Source organism: Moschus berezovskii, chromosome 16 (genome assembly GCF_049115385.1).
Source record: "Moschus berezovskii isolate FMDL1 chromosome 16, NW_MosBer_1.0, whole genome shotgun sequence".
Classification (NCBI taxonomy): Eukaryota; Metazoa; Chordata; class Mammalia; order Artiodactyla; family Moschidae; genus Moschus; species Moschus berezovskii.
The window spans coordinates 84353511-84370948 of NC_142475.1; the positions used below are offsets into that span (position 1 = coordinate 84353511).

Below are 17438 nucleotides of genomic sequence, written 5' to 3' on the forward strand. Positions count from 1 at the left end.
CATCCACAAGAAGGCTTGGAAGAATATGTATAGAACATATCTTGGCTAAATTTCAAGATCCTTTATCAAAGGCTCCATGCTTTTCCATAAGTCTAAGGTTTCAGTGGTTGTAAACTAGCTTCAGTTCAGTTCAGTTCAGTCGCTCAGTCGTGTCCGACTCTTAGCGACCCCATGAATCACAGCACGCCAGGCCTCCCTGTCCATCACCAACTCCCGGAGTTCACTCAAACTCATGTCCATCGAGTCGGTGATGTCATCCAGCCACCTCATTCTCTGTCGTCCCCGTCTCCTCCTACCCCCAATCACTCCCAGCATCAGAGTATTTTCCAGTGAGTCAACTCGTCGCGTGAGGTGGCCAAAGTATTGGAGTTTCAGCTTTAGCATAAGTCCTTCCAATGAACACCCAGGATTGATCTCCTCTAGAATGGACTGGTTAGGTCAGAGAATTATATGAGATGGTATTTGCCTACTAGAATATTTTGTGCTGATTTTTATCCAAGTAAAAATGAAATATTACTGCAGTTGTTTTCTAGTCTACTTCATTCCGTAAGAATCCCCTGACCCATGAGACACTGCCATGAATGTGTGAACAACAGAATACTTGGTTAAGATCTAGAGTTTATGATGTATTGGAAAATTGCATCCATCTTGTCTCTGAGTTACATACTAAGATATGGCTTTCTGGCTTCTTCGTTTTTTTTTGTTTGTTTGTTTGTTGTTGTTGAACAGTCCAGATTTAATTTTCAACAAAAGTCAATTTACCACACGACAGTAATAATTTCTAACTGCATCCCAAGAAACTGTAATAACTTTAGAACTCATAACTTCTGAGAGTGTTTATCTCTCCTCTTCCTGAAGGTGCAAGCAAACAACAGCTTATGAGTTGAAGGGAATTCTGGGAAATGGGTCACCTGGCAGGTTCCATGGTCTAGGTCCAGGGATGCAGCAAACTGTGGCATCTTTGCAAGAAACAGAAAAGAGAAAGCCACTCTGACCTCACTTCCTGCCCTGCTATTTATAGCCACTGGCTAAACCCATTAAGTAAACAGAAAGCAAAGGAACCCATGGATACAGTTTATGCAGCTGAGCATCCTGAAAAGAAGATGAGTTTAAAAGTATAGAGAATGGATTTGAAAGAACAAAGGAAAGGCATTCAACAGACAATAAAGATATCAGTGTCATTGAACACATGTGTTTAATATCCAGATATGCACATATGAAGATACAGTATACTTAATAAATGTCACACATGTCTATTTTGGCTTCTACACAGCTGGAGAGAATGAGAATGAAAATTATGATTGATTATATTTCAGCTAAGAATTGTAGTCTTAAAAAAAACATCATTGAATAATGCCCAATTTGTCAACACACAATTTTATTTAATTGTCTTGTTAGTCATTTCCCATGACCATGAAAACCTAAGAGATTGCAGAATCTATAATCCTGGGGATTCAGAAACTAATATACAGGATTCTGAAACAGTTAGATTTGAACTCTGTTGAGGTGATGGTGGTCTGAGAATTTTAGGTACGCTATCTAACTGAGATATTAGAATTAGATGGAAAATTTTACTTGTTCCTCCAACCAATCCTAAGATTATTTACATACTAAGACATATATGTGCTATCACCATCTTCCTACTGCAGTTTCTGAAACTGCTCAGAGTTCACAAGAAAAAGTAGCATTTCTCATTATTAGAGACAAAAAAGAGCAATCAATATTACCAAAAACTGACAAGAAATGGGAAAAAAACAATGTAAAATAAAATAATGATATATGCTACAACATGGATAATAAAGGGAAACTATTTCAATAAGGTTTCTTTTTGTAGAATTCTTATGATCCCTAATTCCTGTTTATAATAATAATAAAGGAATATTTCTTTTTTGTCATGGTATTGGATTTCCCAGGTGGTGTTACTGGTGAAGAATCCTAATAATATTGGTGAAGAATCTTCTGCCAATGCAGGAGATGCAAGAGACATGAGTTTGATCACTGGGTCAGGAAGACCCTCTGGAGTAGGAAATGGCAACCCACTCTAGTATTCTTGCCTGGAGAATCCCATAGACAGGGGAGACTAGTGGGCTACAGTCCATGGGGTCATAAAGAGTCAGACACAACTGAGCACACAACACAGGTATTGATAATGCAGTTCTCATGTGAGTTTTATCTCCTGCTTTCAGTAAGAGAAGGGGCTATCAGAGTGTCCCTTAGGTTTCTGCTGTTTTTTAAATGCTAATGAAATAATTCTTCTGTCAAAGTGGGATATTTGAGGGTGGCAATACCTACCATACTTCATATGTCACTACCTTCTAAACCATGGGACTTTACCATGTCTCATAAGCTTTGAACAACTTATTCATTTGTAGCTGGGAAATAGAAAGCAGATTATTTTTCTCTTTTTTTCTGCAAAAACTAAATTAGCTCCTTTCCCAGTTTCTCTTCACCAAATCATTCAGTTTTTTCTTAATATCATCTATCATTAAATGAAAATCTTTCTTATTTGTTTCCTTGTATAGCGTGTACATGCTCAGTCACTAAGTCACGTCTGACTCTTTGTGACCCCATGGACTGTAGTCCGCCAGGCCCCTCTGTCCACATGGTTTTCCAAGCAAGAATGCTGGAGTGGGTCACCATTTCCTCCTCCAGGGTATCTTCCTGACTTGGATCAAACCTGCATCTCCAGCAGCTCCATCATTGGCAGGCGGATTCTTTATCCCTACATTACCAACGTGTCTCTCCTTTCTAAACAAAGCTTCCACAGAATAACAGTCAGTGCTGTTAGCTTCACTGCTGCATCCTAATGCCCAGACAGCCCCAAGGACTCAAGAAATATTCTCCTAATAAATAAGTAAGCCCCAAACAGCATTAAGGTGTTCTATTATTAAAGTCACTTTGTTGAAATAAATATGTTGAGGCTCAGAAAACTTATCTCATCTTCCCAAATGAGTCAAGATTCCTATTCAGCTCTTCCTTACTTTGAAAACCATAGTCTTGACCATATTTCATAGGTTTCTATAAGAGAATGCCCTCCTTTGGTATGGGTTGAGGTAATTAAACACTTGATTCCTTCATCTGTAGGTGAGGTCTCTTTAAACCATGGAGAGGAATAATCATGCCGTGACTGAATTCATCCTTTTGGGATTCACAACAGACCCCAAGATGCAGTTGGTCCTGTTTGTGGTATTCCTTGGTGTCTACTCTGTGGCCCTAGTAGGAAATACCACTCTCATGGTGTTGATCAGTAATGACTCCTGGTTGCACACACCCATGTATTTTTTCATTGGGAATCTGTTTTTTCTGGATCTCTGATATTCCTCTGTGTACACCCCAAAGATTCTAGTGACCTGCATCTCTGAAGACAAAAGCATCTCCTTTACTGGCTGTGTGGTCCAGTTTCTCTTTTCTGCAGGGCTGGCCTACAGTGAGTGCTACCTGCTGGCTGCCATGGCTTATGACTGCTATGCAGCCATTTCCAGTCCCCTGCTTTATGCTCAGGTCATGTCCAGGAGACCCTGTATCTGTTTGGTTATATATTTCCATACTGGGGGTTTTGTCAATGCAATAATACTTACCAGCAACACATTCACATTGAATTTTTGTGGTGGTAATGTTATTGATGACTTTTTCTGTGATATTCCACCTCTCGTGAAATTGGCTTGTGATGTGAAAGAGATGTACCAGGATGTGTTGTATTTACTCTTGGCCTCCAAAGTCATCACCCCCACTGTGCTCATCCTAGCTTCCTACGCCTTCATCAATGCTGCCATCTTGAGAATTCGCTCAGGGCCGCCTCAAAGCCTTCTCTACCTGCTCCTCCCACCTGATCTCTGTCACCTTGTACTGTGGCTCCATTCTCTGCATTTGCTCCCTTCCAAGTTCCAGCCATGCCTCTGAGAGGGACAAGATGGTGTCTACATTGTACACCGTGGTGTTCCCCATGTTGAACCCCATGATACAGTCTGAGGAATAAAGATGTTAAAGATGCTCTGAAAAAACTCTTCAGGTTCACATACTCTGAAATCTTCAGTTCAGTTCAATTCAGTCACTGAGTCATGTCCGACCCTTTGCGGCCCCATGAATCACAGCACGCCAGGCCTCCCTGTCCATCGCCAACTCTCAGAGTTCACTCAAACTCATGTCCGCAGAGTCGGTGATGCCATCCAGCCATCTCATCTCTGCCGTCCCCTTCTCCTCCAGCCCCCAACATTTCCCAGCATCAGAGTCTTTTCCAGTGAGTCACCTCGTCGCATGAGGTGGCCAAAGTATTGCAGTTTCAGCTTTAGCATCAGTCCTTCCAATGAACACCCAGGATTGATATCCTTTAGAACGGACTGGTTGGATCTCCTTGCAGTCCAAGGGACTCTCAAGAGTCTTCTCCAGCACTACAGTTCAAAAGCATCAATTCTTCAGTGATCAGCTTTATTCACAGTCCAACTCTCACATCCATACATGACCACGGGAAAAACCATAGCCTTGACTAGGCAGATTTTGGTTGATAAAGTAATGTCTCTGCTTTTTAATATGCTATCTAGGTTGGTCATGACTTTCCTTCCAAGGAGTAAGCGTCTTTTAATTTCATGGCTGCAATCAGCATCTGCAGTGATTTTGGAGCCCCCCAAAATAAAGTCTGACACCGTTTCCACTGTTTTCCCATCTATTTCCCATAAAGTGATGGGACCAGATGCCATGATCTTTGTTTTCTGAATGTTGAGCTTCAAGCCAAACTTTTCACACTCTCTCGCTTTCTCCATGATCCAGCGGATGTTGGCAATTTGATCTCTGGTTCCTCTGCCTTTTCTAAAACCTGCTTGAACATCTGGAAGTTCACGGTTCACATATTGCTGAAGCCTGGCTTGGAGAATTTTGAGCATGACTTTACCAGCATGTGAGATGAGTGCAATTGTGCGGTAGTTTGAGCATTCTTTGGCATTGCCTTTCTTTGGGATTGGAATGAAGACTGACCTTTTCCAGTCATTGCTCAGTGAAAACAGACTGCTTCAGGGGAAGTTTGGGGAGAAATGTTAAAAAAGCACCTGTTTCTTTACTCAAAGAAATTCAATAGAAAAAGTCCTTTTCCTTGCATTAATTTGTTTTGTTTAATAATTCTGCTATAATCTATTCTACAACTTAATAAATTCAACTTAATATAACTTTTAAAAAATAATATAAAAATGTAATGCAATACAAGAGTATATATCACTTCTGGAATTCCAAATGATTAAATTTTACTATCTCCTTGTGATAGATCCATTTCCCACCTACTTGATGAGCATTAAGGGATTGTGAAGAAACCATTAAATGGATTCTTGACATTTGAGGAATATATCCCAAATTCTTCTTGTCTGATACAATGCTTCTGTGGTAATGAAAGAGTAAGGACTATGAATTTTGTGATGGAAAGAGAAGGCAATGAGGTGTTAGATAATAAACACAGATGAAGAGAAAAATCAGAAATATCAGAGCTAGTACAAATAATGAATTGGCCTCAACTATTGGTTCTGAAACTTTTATTTAACTGTAATTCATAAATATGCCCATTACAACAATAGCTATACTCTTTCAACAAAAAATTGTAACTTCTGCGGTGCAAACTACTCATTTGTCGAATGTAACCAATATTCTGTAATTTACAGTGTTGTTGTAAAGAGTATGTTTTTAATTAGTCATTTCAGGTGGTCAAAAGGTTAAAAGAAAATAATTACTAAAATTATTAAAAATTAAGTAAAGTTGACCTGAAATTTTCAAATGCTATTCTAAAATACCTTCTTTTCAATGTTTATCAATGAATGATTTTAACTTTTTTTCATAAGAAATGCATTCCTCTGCTTTCCTCTGGTTTTCTTCCCTCTTTCTCCATCTAATCTCTAGATGATGCAGACATTTCCCACTAGCCAATGATCTCATAAATAGTCCATAAACATCGAATCTATACATACTATGTTCAGGTTATTTCAAACGCTACCTGCTGAATAGACTTGGCAGGAGGTAGGCAAGTCAAACAGAGACCGAACCAACACTGGGATGTACTCACTTTTAGGGTAATAACCAGAGGTGGGTACTACCAAGCACTTAGCTTTCCCTTGCCATGCAAATTCACATTTGGGGATGGTAGCCTGATTTGAATTTACCCTCTTTTTAAAGGTAAAATGTAAACTGCTTAATACAAATTACAAAAGTTAGGGAGGGGGATAAAGTTTTTAATTTAATCACCTGTGTCAGAAGCTTATAATTCCAGATTAGAATCATAGATGCATTGTTTTGCACTTGCCTAGCTATCATTTATGTATATATGTGTAAATTAAAACATATCTTGAAAGGATCATCTACAACAAATGAATTAGTATGTTTGGAAACATTAGTTTTATAGTTTACAGTTTCTATAAACTGTTTTTATAGGCATGAAAGCATTTTTGAGAGTCAAATATATAACATCAGATTATGAACAACAAGAGTATCTGGAGAGTTATTTTTCATTACCTTTGTTATGAATATTGATGACAGCAAAAGATCAGTACTCTTCTAAAAGCAATGGAGGCTATTATTGCTTACAGTGAAGTTTTAAAAATATTAAGTAAAAAATGCAGAATCAGTTTTCAAAAAGAGCTATATATTACAAGCAAATCACAGGAAAAAAAACAACTAAACCTGCCTTGTACTAAACATTGACCTGTAAGGTTCTAGGTAATTAAAAAATTCCATCAGTATCTGTGAAGGTGGGAACAAACACTGAATCTAGAATACAGCAGAGCTTTAATTTGTTGGGTCTTTGTTTTTTTCTGTTTTTTTTTTTTTTTTGTCTTTTTGTTTCTATTTTTTCCATTTGATGTTGTTACTTTCCTTCATGGGGAATATGCAGTTCATGATCTGATGGATGGCATGGCAGGGCAGACTACTCATTCTATCTGGAAGAGATCACATTTAAGGTGTTATGTAATCCTAATAACGTGGTTTTCTTTATATTTAGAAAAGTGTTTTCTTCATTATCTAAACAATTCAAACACTTTGCTTGATATTTCATTGAAGTTGAAGGCAGAAGGATGACAAAGAAATAGTCAATATACTCAGAGTTTAATGAGGGAGTTTGGAAGAATGTCTTAATAAAAACATTTATCAAATTTTTCTTCCAGCTTTTTCACAATTTTAAATCTACTTCTCAATCAATAAAGTTTGCTCACCAAGATTCAAACTCAAATATGTATTTGAAAACCATCCAAATCCACTTTCTTTTTCAAAGAGCTCCTCCCCAAATTAAAAGAGGATGAGTTTTATGAAAACCAAGTACTGCAAAGTAGCAGAATGCAATATTATAGAGCATCAAACAGCTCAATATTAGCTTTAAAAGTTTAACCACAACAAAATAATCAACAGAAAATGGTTCAATCAATGATTCATGTTTTAGGCAAAATGTGTTATATTTACTTGAAATATGGCAATGTACACAATCATATTTATAAGGCAATAATTTGGAAAATGTAATGAGAGCATCCTGCAAAAAGATCACCTTCACCTCTGAGGTCCTTTAGTCTGTATTACTTTCCAGACTGCCGCTTTAACATCTTTGTTTCTCAGGCTATAGATAAGAGGATTGAGCAATGGACTGACCACAGTGTAAAACAGATGCCACTTTGTCCTTCCTCAGGGAGTAGGTGGAACTTGGCCTTGAATATGTGAAGAGCAAGGACCAGTAGAATAGCGTGACCGAGATGAGGTATGAAGCGCAGGTGGAGAAGGCCTTGCACCTTCCTGAAACTTGGTGGGCCCTCAGAATGGCCAGAAGGATGTGGAAATAGGAAATTGTGATGACGAGAATGTTGGAGAGGACCATGAAACCACGAGACTCAGGAGGACCTGCTCATAGACCTTGGTGTCTGTACAAGACATTTTCACCAGAGGGGGTGCATCACAGCAGAAGTGGTCAATGATATTTTTGCCACAGAAGCTCAGGCGAAAAGTGTTGGCAGTATGGGAGATGGCATTCAAGAACCCTCCTATGTAGGAGCCAGCAACAAGTCTGGTACAAAGAGAATGAGACATAGAACTTGAATAAAGTAGCAGGTTACAGATTGCCGTGTGGCGGTCATAGGCCATGGCTGCTAGGAGAAAGCACTCAGTGTAGGTTACAGCACAGGAAAAGAAAAACTGGGCTCCACATCCAGCCAATGACATGCGCTTATCTTCTGAGACACAAGTCACCAGGATTTTGGGGGTGTACACAGAGGTGTACCAGAAATCCAAGAAAGAGTGATTGACAATGAAAAAATACATAAGGGTGTGCAGGCAAGAATCAATATGGATGAAGAGAACTAAGGACATGTTACCTGACAAGGTGATCAAATAAAGCATCAGAAATATTCCAAACAGGGTCAGTTTCCACTGGGGGTCTGTTGAGAGGCCCAGTAAGATGAATTCATTCAGGAGGGTGCAATTTCCAATTTCCATGTCCACAGAGGAGAAAGCCTGATAAGATAAGAAAAAGTTGCTAAATGATTTAATGATTTTCTATTGAAAGAAATAAACTGTATATTAAACCAGCAATTTTCTAAGAATCTTATAGACTTTTATCCCTTGTTGCTCAGAATGATAGAACATCAGTCTGTGACTTGGGGGCCACTGGAATTCAAGTTAGAATCTCATTTTGAAATTAGGCCTTTCATTTCCTAATTGTTTAATGTAGAACACCTCCTCCCATAGGCATCCCAAATTACAACTGTTTACAGAGCAACTATTAATGAGCACAACCTGATTCCAATAGACCATATTTGGGGCCATACAAACACTCAATAATTTTAAAATAATTCAAGCTATGGGAAGTATATTTTCTGACCCCCACGTGTTGATAATTACAATATAAACCAGTAGTAGGAAACAGATCTATGAAAAATTCCCAAATATTTGAAAGAATATTTAAAACACTTCTAAATACCTTATAAGCAAAATTAAAAATTACATATAAAATTATTTTTAAGAAAGTGAAAATAAAACACAATATATTAATTAGAGGGAAATAGTAAAGCAGCCGTTACAGGGAAATTTCCAACACTGAACATCAACAAAAAATAAATAAATAAAAGCTCTTTAATCAATGATATTTGCTTTTAAGTGTGGGCAGGAAGTGGCCAAGATGACAGAGTAGAACACTGAGCTCACCTCCTCTCTTGGGCACACCTAAATTATAACTATTTACAGAGCAACTATTGATTAACATCATCTGAAGACTTTCCACAACTGAAAAAACTGAACATATAAAGAAGAAAACGTGAGATGATTAGGAGATATGAAGATATAGATAAGTTGACACCTTGCGTATATAGATAGAGAGAGTTAGTTATATTTAAATGTCACAGTAGTCACAAACCAAAATGATAAATGCCACACAAAAGGAGAAGGAGAGGATCCAAACACAACACTAAAGATAGTCAACAAATCACAAGAGAAGATGGTAACAAAAAAAGGAATTTTTAAAAGAAATTAAAAAAACACAATAATTAACAAAATGGCATTAAGAACATACATATGAATAACTATTTTAAATATAAATGAAATACATTAGCAAATCAAAAATATAGAGTGACTAAATGAATAAGAAAATAAGACCCATATATGTTACTCAGTGGGCTTCCCAGTGGCCCTAATGGTAAAAAAAATCACTGCCATTGCAGAAGACATAAGAGAGGCAGGTTCAATCCTTGGGTCAGCAAGATCCCCTATAGGAAGGCATGGCAATTCACGCCAGTATTCTTGCCTGGAAAATCCCATAGACAGAGGAGCCTGGAGGACTACATTTGATAGGGCTGCAAAGAGTCAGATGCAACTGAAGTGACTTAGTACATACACACATTTGTACTGCCTAGAAAATATTCCAGATCTAAAGAGACACACATCCTGAAAATGAAGGGATGGAAAAAAGGTATTAAATGTAACTGGAAAGAAAGTGGGGTTACAATACTTTTACCAGACAAAATCGTCTTTAAAACAAAGACAGTGATAAGAGACAAAGACGTTACAAAATAATAAAGGCATCAATCTAAAAGAGTAAATACACACACACACACACACAGATATAATTTGTGCATGCTCAGTCCTGTCTAATTCTTTGCAAACCTATGTACTGTAGCCCTCAAGATGCTCCTTTGTCCATGAGATTATGCCAGCAAGAATACTGGAGTGGGTTGCCATTTCCTCCTCTGGGGGATCTTCCCAACCCAGGGATCTAACCTGTGTCTCTCGAGGCTTTTGCATTGGCAATCAGATTCTTTACTGCCAAGCCACCTGAGAAGCCCTAGACTCACAATTGGAATCAAGATTGCAGAGAGAAATATCAACAACTTCAAATATACAGGGGATACCACTTTAATGGCAGAAATGAAGATTAACTAAAAAGCTCCTGATAAGGGTGAAAGAGGAGAGTGAAAAAGCTGGCTTAAAACTCAACATTCAAAAAATGAAATTCATGGCATCTAGTTCCACCACTTTATGGCAAACAGATGGGTAAAAATTGGAAACAGTGATAGATATTTTTTCCCTTGGGCTCCAGAATCACTGTGGATGGTGACTGTAGCCATGAAATTAAAAGATACTCGATCCTCAGAAGAAAAGCTATGAAAAAACTAGACAGCATATTAAAGAGTAGAGACATCACTTTGAGGGTAGAGTCAAAGCTATGATTTTTCCAGTAGTCAAGTAGGGATTTTAGGAGTTGGACCATAAAGAAGGCTGAGTGTCAAATAATTGATGCCTTTGAATTGTAGTACTGGAGAAGACTCTTGAGAGACTCTTGAACAGCAAGGTCATCAAACCAGTCAATCCTGAAGGAAATCAACCCTGACCATTCATTGGAAGGACAGATGCTGAAGCTCCAATACCTTGGCCACCTGATGCAAAGAGCTGACACCCTGGAACCCTGAATTTGGGAAAGATTGTGGGCAAGAGGAGAGGGGTGTGACAGAGGATATGATGGTTGGATGGCATCATTGACTCAGTGGACATGAGTTCAAGCAAACTGTAGGTTATAGTGACGGACAATGAAGCCTGGTGTAGCACACTCACAAAGAGTAGGACATGACTTAGCAACTGAACAAGAACCAACTCATGGTTACTAAAAACTTCAAAGAGAAAAGTTTAAAAATTGGAAAAATAATTCAAAAAGAAGCAAAACTCTAAATTCTATGGAATATTGCAAAAGCAGACTTTTGTAAGAGTTAAGTCTATAATGTTAAACTCAAGAAACAAGAAAAATCTCAAATAAACAACTTCCCAGTACACTTAAAGAAACCAGAAAAATATGAATAAATCAGTTAGTAGAAGGAAAAAATAATAAATATCAGAGTAGAAATAAGTGATAGAGACGTTACAAAAATAATAGAAGATATCAGTGCAAGTAAGAGTTAGTTCTTTGAAAAGTAAAAAAAAAACAACAAAAAACTTCAGCCATATTCATTAAGAAACAAAGGAAAGAATGACCAAATAAATAAAATTAGAAATAAAGAGAAGTTACAACCTCTTTAACAGAAATACAGGCAATCATAAAAGAATACTATAAACAGATATGTGCCAACAAATTAGAAAACCTGAAGGAAATGGATAAATTCTTAGAAACATGCAATCTTTAAAGACCAAATAAGGAAGAAACAGAAAGTATGGACAGACTCATTATTGTTAATGAGATTGAAACAGAGCCCAATCAAAAATCTTCCAATAACCAAGTCCAGGACCAGATGAAATTGTATGGTTTGCAACCATATGGAAGGATCTAGAAGGTATTATACTAAGGGAGTAAATCAGCTGGTGCTGCTTAGTTTCTTAAGTTGTGTCTGACTCTTTGTGACCCTATGGACTGCAACCTGCCAGGCTTCTCTGTCCATGGATTTCTCCAGACAAGTGTACTGGAGTGGGCTGCCATGCCCTGCTCCAGGGATCTTCCTAACCCAGGGATCGAACCTGGGTCTCCTGCATTACAGGCAGATTCTTCACCACTGAACCACCAGGGAAAGACGAATACTGTATGATCTCATTTATATGTGGAGTCTAATAACCAAACCAAGTGGAAAAACATAACAAAACAGAAGCAGCCTTACAGATACGAAGAACAAAGAAGTGGTTGCCAAAGGAAAGGAGGATGGGGAGTGATGAATAAAATAAGTGAGGAACAAACTTCTGGTTTCAAAATAAATAAGTCACGGGAATGAAATGTACAACATGGTAAATACAGTCAACAATATTGTCAAGAAGAAGAGGTATGACAATAGTTTGGAAGAAAAGCTATGACCAACCTAGACAGCATATTATAAAGCAGAGACTACTTTGCCAACAAACGTCTGTCTAGTCAAAGCTATGGTTTTTCAAGTAGTTGTATATAGATGCGAGAGTTGGAACATGAAGAAAGCTGAGTGCTGAAGAACTGATGCTTTCAAACTGTGGTGTTGGAGAAGGCTCTTGAGAGTCCCTTGGACTGCAATGAGATCCAACCAGTCAATCCTAAAGGAAATCAATTCTGAATATACACTGGAAGGACTGATGCTGAAGCTGAAGCTCCAATACTTTGGCCACCTGATATGAAGAACTGACTAATTGGAAAAGACCCTGATGCTGAGAAAGATTGAGGGCAGGAAAAGGAGGGGACAATACAGGATGAGATGATTGGATGGCCTCACCAAATTGATGGACATGTGTTTGAGCTAGCTCTAGGAGTTGGTGATGGAATGGGAGGAGGACTGGCATGCTGCAGTCCGTTGGGTTGCAAAGAGTCAGACACAACTGAGTGACAACTGAATATTGTCAAAATATAATAACTGTATGGTGGCAGATAATATCTAGACTCATCATGGTGATCATTTTGTAATATATAGAAATATTGAATGGCTATATTGGAAATAAGTATTGTTGGTAATTATACTTCAATGAAAAGCTCTAACATTTAAAAGAGAAAGAAGGTAAAAATAAACCACAAACAAATGATTTATGTTATATATTGCAAAAGAAATAGAGTTCTTTACTGATTTTCTGATTTCAAGAATAGATTCTCTTGGCGTCGTGATGCTATCCTTGGTGTCTGGGATAGCCTTGTCATTTGTTTAGGTCAATGCTTTATAGCATATACCATATGTCAAGCCTGGGTCTCAAGAGGATTTTCATGTCTCTTTTCTTACTTTTGAAAGTAGCACATAAATAAATCTGGATTAGCTTGCTGGATAATGAGACATCTGACTGTATTCTCTTTGTGACTCTAGCTGACAGCAAGCTGGACCCCAGACATATGAGTTTGTCCCTTCTTCCTCATCTAGCTCTCACTGAGTTAGCAGCTGAACGCAGGCATATCAGCAAGCCTAGCTCAGAGAAGACAAGACTAGTATAGGCAGCCTTGCATAACCACCCAGTTGAACCTGGCACCTGAGTTCAAATCCTGATTTCATCCCTAGATAGCTCTGCAATCTTGGGAAAGTACTTAATAGCCACCATCCCACAGCTCTATACCTTTTAAAAGGTAAGAAAATGTCAGTGTTATAGATTAAATGAGTAGCCCAGGCTGTGGACAAAAATTAAACCTAGTAGAAGCTACTTTTATTCTAAGAAACAATAATAATATCTGACTTAAAATAAACCTGAATATAAGGAAAATTAAATAATTAAAGCCATATTTTTTTCAAGAAGACAGTAAGATTAAATTGGTGATGCCCCTCAGAACTTTAAAAAATTTTTTGAGTAAATATCTTTGTTACCTATTTGCATGTAATTTGACAAAGGAGCATCACATTTAGAATGGAAAGTTAACTGGCCTTGGATGAAGGAGTCCTGTGATAGGGACAAGGCCTGACACTTACCATTTGTGTGATTTTTTTAAGTTGAGTTTAATAGACATAATGACATAATGCTTGTGTAATTTTAAGAGAGTCACCTGTCCTCTCTGGAACACAAGTTTACCACAAGAAAAAAATGTGTTTGATCCTTTTCTAGAAATGGCAACCCACTCCAGTGTTCTTGCTTGGAGAATCCCAGGGATGGTGGGCTGCCGTCTATGGGGTCACACAGAGTCGGACACGACTTAAGTGACTTAGCAGCAGCAGCAGCACCAACTTTCTGTGATTCCAGTTTTTAAAACCTCTTATAACCTCCATAAAATCTATCATAAATATAAGAACATATAACCTCGCCTGCAAGAATACAGTGTGCAGAACAGATTAACAACCTTTATGCTATGCATGTATCTTTGTAGACAATAAGCACATCATCATCTTGGCTTAAGTGAGAGATGAAATATATAACATGAAGACTTGTATTGTCATACTTGTTTCTATAATAATCAATCATGTGAACTTGGGGGACATTCTTTAATTGCTTTATCAGGAAAATAATTGTTCTAAATTTTTGGAAAGTTAGACCTCTTTGAAAACTTAAAAAAGCAATGTATGTTCTCCCCAACCTCCAAAGCTGCATGTATGTTTCAGTTTAGTTAGGTCACTCAGTCGTGTCTGACTCCTTGGGACCCAATGAACTGCAGCACACCAGGCCTCACCATCCATCACCAGCTCCCGGGGTCCACCCAAATCCATGTCCATCGAGTCGGTGATGCCATCCAACCATCTCATCCTCTGTCATCCCCTTCTCCACCTGCCCTCAATCTTTCCCAGGATCAGGGTCTTCTCAAACGAGTCAGCTCTTCGCATCAGGTTGTCAAAGTATTGGAGTTTCAGCTTCAACATCAGTCCTTCCAATGAACACCCAGGACTGATCTCCTTCAGGATGGACTGGTTGGATCTCCTTGCAGTCCAAGGGACTCTCGAGTCTTCTCCAACACCACAGTTCAAAAGCATAAATTCTTTGGCGCTCAGCTTTCTTTATACTCCAACTCTCACATCCATACATGACCACTGGAAAAACCATAGCCTTGACTAGACAGACCTTTGTTGACAAAGTAATGTCTCTGCTTTTTAATATACCATCTAGGTTGGTCACCAAAGAGTAAGCAACTTTTAATTTCATGGCTGCAGTCATCATCATCAGTGATTTTGGAGCCCTGTCACTGTTCCCACTGTTTCCCCATCTATTTGCCATGAGGTGATGCAACCAGCTGCCATGATCTTAGTTTTCTGAATGTTGAGCTTTAAGCCAACTTTTTCCCTCTCCTCTTTCACTTTCATCAAGAGGCTTTTTAGTTCCTCTTCAATTTCTGTCATAAGGGTGGTGTCATCTGCATATCTGAGGTTATTTATATCTCTCCCAGGAATCTTGATTTCAGCTTTTGCTTCATCCAGCCAGACATTTCTCATGATGTACTCTGCATAGAAGTTAAATAGGCAGGTTGACAATATATAGCCTTGATGTACTCCTTTCCTGATTTGGAACCAGTCTGTTGTGCCATGTCCAGTTCTAACTGTTGCTTCTTTACCCGCATACAGATTTCTCAGGAGGCAGGTCAGGTTTTCTGATGTTCTAATCTCTTAAAATTATTCCACAGTTTGTTGTGATCCACACAGTCAAAGGCTTTGGCAGAGTCAATAAAGCAGAAGTAGATGTTTTTCTGGAACTCTCTTGCTTTTTCTAAGTGTTTTTATTAAAAGAGAAAACTGAGATTTGGAGAAGGAAATGGCAACCCAATCCAGTATTCTTGCCTAGAGAATCCTGTGGACAGAGGATCCTGGTGGGCTGCTGTCCACAGGGTCGCATAGAGTCCAACACAACGGAAGCAACTTAGCATGCATGCATGCGTTGGAGAAGGAAATGGCAACCCACTCCAGTGTTTTTGCCTGAAGAATCCAAGGGATGGAGGAGCCTGGTGGGCTACCATCTATGGGGTCGCACAGTCGGACACGACTGAAGTGACTTAGCTTAGCTGAGATTTGGGCACATAAAAAGATACCAGGAATGTTTGTACACAGAGAAAAAAAAGATATGTGGAAAAAGCAAGAGGGTTGTTGTTGTTCAGTCACTCAGTCGTGTCCGACTCTTTGTGACCTCACGGACTGCAGCTCACCAGGTTTCCCTGTCCTTCACCATCTCCCAGATTTTGCTCAAATTTATGTTCACTGAGTTGGTGATAGCATACAACAATCTGGTCCTCTGTTGTGAGGGTGGCCATCTAGAAGCAGAAGACAGCAACCCTGATGGAACTTTAATCTTGACCTATTATCATACAGAGATGTGTTAAAATAAATTTCTGTTGTTTATGTCACCCAGTCCATGGTATTTTGTTATAACCTAGCAAAGTAGTATACTTTCTTATCAATAGTAGGGCTCTTTATGCTGGTAAACATCACGTTTTACATGTATAAAGACTACTTAAATTAAGAAATATGATAACCTTAATATGGATGTGAGAGTTGGACTGTGAAGAAGGCTGATTGACGAAGAATCGATGCTTTTGAACTGTGGTGTTGGAGAAGACTCTTGAGAGTCCCTTATACTGCAAGGAGATCCAACCAGTCCATTCTAAAGGAGATCGATCCTGGATGTTCATTGGAGGGACTGATGCTAAAGCTGAAACTGCAATACTTTGGCCACCTCATGCGACGAGTTGACTCACTGGAAAAGACTCTGATGCTGGGAAAGGTTGGGGGCAGGAGGAGAAGGGGATGACGGAGAATGAGATGGCTGGATGGCATCACCGACTCTGTGGACATGAGTTTGAGTGAACTCCGGGAGTTGGTGATGGACAGGGAGGCCTGGCGTGCTGTGATTCATGGGGTCGCGGAGAGTCGGACACGACTGAGCGACTGAACTGAACTGAACTGAAGCTTTAATTAATTTACACATAAAGTTGAACAAGCAAAGAAATACAAAAATTGGTGGGAACTTAACTGATATCAGTCATTCATTCACTGTATAAAGATTTTTCTGGCCTTCCCCAATAGCTCAGTTGGTAAAGAATCTGCCTGCAATGCAGGAGACCCCGGTTTGATTCCTGGGTTGGGAAGATTCACTGGAGACAGGATAACTACCTACTCCAGTATTCTTAGGCTTCCCTTGTAGTTCAGCTGGTAAAGAATTTGCCTGCAATTCGGGAGGTCTGGGTTCAGTCCCTAGGTTAGGAAGATCCCCTGGATAAGGGAAAGGCTATCCACTCCAGTATTCTGGCCTGGACAATTCCATGAACTTTATAGTCCCTGAGGTTGCAAAGATTTGGACATGACTAAGCACATTTTCACTTTCATTCACTAAGATTTTCATTCTGTATCTCTCTTCGATATAGAGCTGTTTGAAATCTTTCTCTTTATCCCTCTACTTATCCATTTCTATCTACATCTACATTTATGTTTAAGTCTTCAGTTCAGCTCAGTTCAGTCACTCAGTCATGTCTGAATCTTGGCGACCCCATGGACTGCAGCACGCCAGGCCTCCATGTTCATCATCAATTCCTGGAGTTTACTCAAGCTTATGCCCATTGAGTTGGTGATGCCACTCAACCATCTCATCCTTTGTCATTCCCTTCTCCTCCTGCC

The 17438-nt window shown here is 38.9% G+C and overlaps 2 pseudogenes; one reads left to right on the plus strand and one right to left on the minus strand.

Annotated features, from left to right (window-relative positions):
* The first annotated feature begins 3102 nt into the window (after positions 1-3102).
* LOC129560046 (olfactory receptor 9G19-like) lies at positions 3103-4055 on the plus strand (annotated as a pseudogene).
* A 3454-nt stretch (positions 4056-7509) lies between these two features.
* Positions 7510-8460, minus strand: LOC129560471 (olfactory receptor 9G4-like; annotated as a pseudogene).
* Between the last annotated feature and the right edge of the window lie 8978 nt (positions 8461-17438).